The sequence below is a fragment of the Populus alba genome, chromosome 3 (assembly GCF_005239225.2).
Source record: "Populus alba chromosome 3, ASM523922v2, whole genome shotgun sequence".
In the NCBI taxonomy this organism is placed as follows: domain Eukaryota; kingdom Viridiplantae; phylum Streptophyta; class Magnoliopsida; order Malpighiales; family Salicaceae; genus Populus; species Populus alba.
In genome coordinates this window covers 6,201,622-6,207,621 of record NC_133286.1, presented here as the reverse complement: position 1 = coordinate 6,207,621, position 6,000 = coordinate 6,201,622, and positions in this window count along the sequence as shown.

Here is a 6,000-nt window from a genome sequence, read left to right as displayed (position 1 = left end):
ATGTTTTTGTTAAGGAGTTATTGATACTCCAAGTGCAAAATGATGATATAAAACCTTGATAAAAATGAACTTTTAAGTACTAATCACCTGCCCCCTTAAAAGAAATTATCCCAAGCTCGTGTGCCCGAACTTTGTTTTATAGAGACCCAAACGCGATGGGCCACCCAGGGTAGGCTTGAGCTCTTGAATTTTTTTTCTTTTTATTTTTTTATATATATATTGTATGCCTGATTTTTTTTTATATATTGATTTTTTTTTAATTTAATTTTAAAAAAAAATTGAAAATCTTGCATATTTTTTTTTTTTGCCTAAAAAATTGTTCGATCTGCGACAAAGTACGAGTTACATAATTAGTAGTCACTAATTGACTATAGGATGTATATGTAAACTGTGATGACCAAATATTTTGCTTCCTACATCTTATCTTCAGTTAACTAAAAAAATTAAATTAAATTAAAAGGCGATCTAAGCCATGTGTGATCTTCGTTATAGATGCACTATAACACATGTGAGAGGATTTGTTATCTGAGATATTGGATTGATGCTTGATTTTTTTCAAAAATAATTTTAGTTTTAGTTGACCAAGAAAGAAATTCGAAGATCAAATCCCAAGATGAGGTGAAGAATGATTATTTTTTTTAAGGCACGGTTTGTCCAATGCTTTTTAGACATTTTTTGCCTAAAGAATTTAGCAAATTTTGTTTTGATCTTGTTGTTCACCACTTTTATTTTTTATGTTTTAAAATTTTTTTTGTTTTTTTTTGTTTTTTGTGTTTAGAAATGAGAGAAACTCATTGAAAATAATGAAGAAGAGACTAAGTTGTTGGCTGGCTAAATTTTGGCAATAAAAAAATTGGTTTTTTTATGTCAATAGGTTTCTTGCAACGAGAAGAGTTCTATTAATGTGTTTTTTTTTTTTTAACCTTCATCTTGCAACGATAAGAGTTCATTTGATATAATTTTTGGCCTTTATCTTGCAACAAGAAGAGTTTATTGATGTGTTTTTTCTTCTTTATCTTAGTGAGAATAGTAGGTTATGGGCTAGGGAAGTTTTTTGAAATCAAATTGAATTTTTTTAAATCGTTGAATTTCTTTTTTTTGAACCAATTAAATGATTTTTTAAGGACCATAGATTAGTTTATTGAAGCTTTATGGTATATTTTTTAATTATTTTCACGTGAAAATTAGGTTTTAAAATGGAATTTTGGGTCTTTATAATCAAAAGCCTAATTTTTTTTTTTTAGAGATGATGATGTCCGGTTGTTTTTAAAAATAAAATTTGAGCAAACAATGTGACTTGAACGAGGCTTTTAATTTTTAATTTTTATTTTTAATTTTTTTAAAAAATTAATTTTGAATTTATTTTTAGATGAGATTATGACATTTTTTATGATATTAACAACTGATTTTTTGGTACAATATCATGATTTTTTTAAAACAATTTCTTCAAGTTTGATATTTATTATTTTATTAAATATCAATCTATTCAATATTTTTTTTGAATGAGATTCTTGCCTCTTTTTTTTATTATTATTTATTTATGATGTTTGCCAATCATTTCATCTACTTTGTGATTCCATCTCTCTCTCTCTCTATATATATATATATATTGGTCATGAAAATTCTATGTGGTCAGGTCAACCACCGGGCCGGGTTTATAAACACTGATTATAGTTATCACAAATATTCTTCTTTTAATTTATTTTACTTTTTGTTCAATAAAATATAAATCATAAATCTATGTTTTTGAAAAATAAACTACATTTTTACTTCATGATTTTATTTATTTTTTTTCCTGCAAATTCCTTTATATATATAGTTATAAAATTACACACACACACATATATATAATTTTATAATTAGTTAAAAAATTGGTTTCTGCAAATTTTCTTGCTATAGAGTACAAAAATATAATCTTTCTTTCTTTTTCTCCTAATACATTCACATAAAAAATATCTAATAGTTTTTCTTTTTTGAAATTGTCATTGTTCATTTATGGTGGAAAAACAATTAGAGAGAGGGGCATTAATAAGATAAGAAGGGTTAAATGGGTTTAGTTGAGGGGAAACCTTTTTTTTTTTTAATCTTTATTTCAAATCATTTAGATTTTTTTAATAATTATATTTTTTTTTATTTGTATCAAGCTAAGAACATAGGAAAAAAATAATTATTGAAAAAAATTAGAAAAAAAACTAAATATCATAATAAAGTTGTTTTTCACCGAAACTCGGAATACTATTCATTATAATAGTGTAATTATGGAATTATCCCTAAACAGAAAAAACCTTTGAACTAAGGTATCAGGGACAAGGTTGTCTTTTCACCATAATACAATTGACTTTTATAAATTATATGAGATTAGATTGATAATTTTTTTTTTTACAGTAACATTATTAATTTAACCTTAGAATAAAATAATCTAACTGTCTACTGCCCAGGGATATTTTTGTATTTTTAATTGTTTTAGAATAATGTTATTATTTTGATGCTCTTAAAGACAAAAAAAACCAACAAAACTCTCACCTAAGGGTTTTTTTTTTTGTCATTTTACATTGATTTTATTTTAAATATCAAGGGTAGTTAGAGACATTGTTGTAAATTATATTTATTGAAATATAATTAAAAAAAACTTGTTGGGCGTGCTTGTGTACACACACTAGCATGTAGACGACCCTTGTGCCATTCGAGTGCGTGCATGTAAGGGCCTTCCAAAGCGCGTTTGAAAGGTTTTAATTCCGCTCTTGCAATAGGGCGACACATTCCCTTTAACTCACATCGATGACCTTTTTTTTTTTTTTTACTTTTTTCTCTCTCCACACACTCGAATTTTTGACCATTGCAATTTATTTTCCCTTCACATTTGGTCCTTTTCCTTTTGATTACTATTTTTTTTAGTAAGCCATGAATGTCTTTCAATTTCACCCCGCTTAAATCTTTTAAATTTGATCATCATTCTTTTTATTATTATTTTTTTTATTTTTAATAAGCTATAAAATTACAATTGTTTTACAATTTCACCCCCTTTTATTTTTTTTATTTTGAAATTAAGTCCTCATTATTTAAATTGCTATTTATTTTGTTTGAGATTATTTTTAGGCTGGTTTTTTTTTTTTTTTAATTTCAACCTTCATGTGTTTTTTTTTTCCTTTCAAATTTGATTCTATTCTTTTTATTGCTATCTTTTTTCTTTGGCAAGTTTTTTAAATTGATTTTTTTTTCATTTCATCCTTTATAACTAAATTGGTTATGAATTAAGCTCCTTAATTGAACTCGGTTCAAGGATTTAATGGGTTGTGAGTTTTATGAATTAGACATAGGGTCTAGGATGTGTAACCGAGTTGACTTTTTTTATTTATTTTTAGAAGCTAATGTTTTTATTCTTGACCCTTTTTTTAGAGATTTGCTTTTATTATTTTTTATGGTTTGCCGTCCATGGATTAATCTTGAGTTCATAACTAGAGTCACTCGTTTCAAAAGTTAACATGAGTTGATTCATTTCAATTCCATTATTCATCATTTAATTTATTTGAATTTGCTCTTCCCACCTTTTGTTCATTTCCTCTTTATTGGGTTATTTTGATCCTATATCCATGATTATGAGGTTTGAAGATTAACTTGGGTTAACTAAGATTTTTTTTTCCTAGTTGCTATGGGGGTAATTCTAGGTTCAGGACTAGGGTCACTTGTTTTAAAGGTTAACACAAATTGATTTTTTTTTTAATCTTTTTTAAAATTGAGTTATTTCAATTTCATCATTTAACATTTGATTTATTAAAAATAAGTCTTTGTACTTGTTTTTCATTTCCTTTCTATTGGGTTATCCCAATCATTTTTTTTTTTTATAATTTCATCCTCGATGAGTTTTTTTTCAATTCAAATTTGATCCCTATTTTTTTATTTTTATCTTTTTTTCTTTTGGCATGTTTTCTATAATGATTTTTTTTTCACGATTTCATCATTCAAAATTAAATTGGTTGGGAATTAAGTTTCTTGATTGAACCTGATTCAATGATTTCATGATTTTCAGGGTCACGGAGTTTGCAGGTTAATCCGGATTAACTCATATTTGTTTCCATTGCTTCTTTAAATTAATTTTTTTATTATTATTTTTATCCTTCAACAGTAAGTTGTTCAATAATTGAGCTTTATCATATTATTCAATTTGTTTTCAAACGTGTTCACCTTGATATCATGATTGGATCAAAGATTTTGCATCTTGACTCAGGTGGGCTCGAATCAAGTTTTTTTTTAAAAAAATTATATTTTTTTTTCTTAATTTTTATCCTTTTATCATTTTATTTCCAGAGATTGAGTTTTATCCTTTTCCTCTTTCTTTTTTTGGGTGAAGTTATCATGTTCTCATTTGATATATGAGGAATTGATATTCAAACTCCTTTTCCTGCATTTTTTTTCAATAAAATTATCCAAATTCTATTATGTTCTTAGTTGCAAAGTTTACTAGTTAACAGGGCTTAACTGGGTTTTTGTTGTTGTTGTTGTTCTTTATCGTTGAGTTGTTTTATAATCTTTGGGTTGGCTCAGATCAAGTTATTTTAACCTTTTTTTTTTTTTTTTTCCTATTTATTTATTGCTATTGTATTTTTTTATTATATTATTTAAATTATCAATTAAACCACTTGGGTCTTGAAATTTTTTTCCCTTAGCATTCTTTTTTTACATTGAAATTTTTTTGTATAGCCCACAACATAACATCGACTACAAATCTAGTATATACTAATAAGGAATTATATTAAGATTTTTTTTTTCCAATGGAGTTGGAAGTGTGACCCTTCTTGCAATAAACATTTTTATTGCTATATAATTAAATAAGGAAAATTTTGAAGGGCTCCCCACTTGACTTGATCAAATGTTTTCATATGTATTTTGATTTTAATTTATCAATTTAATTTTTAATTAGCATTAAAAAGTAATTTAAAATTTATTAATATATATATATATATATGTTTTAATTTATTTTATTAGATACATACAATTATTTTGATGCTGGAAAGGATGTTGCAAATGAAAGAATTTTTTTTTTTTGCGTTGAAAAAAAAAACTTTTGGTGCATCGACCCTGAAAAGAATTTAGCCTAGTAATATCTGCAAAATCATTGTTTGGAATCTTTGAAACGCTTTTGACAATGTGACTTCATCATGAACATAAATATAGTCTAGATAAGAACTAGTTTTTTTTTTTTTTTTTTTTTTTTTATAAAACGGGGTGTTTGAATCAGTTTACGTGTACCACGACAAATCTCCGGGCCTGCTGAATATCTTGCAAGCCCAATAAACAGTAAGACACCACAAGGGATGACAAACATGCACACTAAAGTTCAAACCTAGGGTGCAGAGACAGGGTCCCTGGACCGCTAAGCCACGAACCTCGGTGCGATAAGAACTAGTTTCTTGACATAGCTCTTGTTGCGGTTTGCATCACAATTGTTTTGAACATAAAAAATCAATATTTAGATTGTCAATTTTTTTTAATGTTATTAAATTTGTTTTAATCGTTTTTGATATTGTTATTAAATTTGATATAATATTTCAAACTTGAAAAATCTTAATGTTTTAAATTAAATCAGATAAGAATATTGTCCCACGTGATTTTGTTCGCTAGATAGATTCAAAAAAAATAATAATCATATTCACCCTAGTCAGTCCTCAAAACCGACAACATAAGCTATGACCTTTCGAGTTAAATTAATTTTTTTTTCTTTTGCTATATGATAAAAAAATATAAAAACTGATTCATAATCAACCCAATATAAAAAGCCAAACGAAAAAAAAGCCGAAGGACCAATTAAAAAAGTCATGGGCATGCCATTAAACTTGTTACATTGGTTTAAACTTGCAAAATACCAACATGACTCTTTGCTTTGATCGAATTTTTAATTAAATTATATGAGTTGTCCCACATGAATTATAGAAGTTTCCAAAAAAAAAAAAAAAAAGATAGATTCACCTTAGTTTAATCCGCAAAACCCACAATCATAGTTAT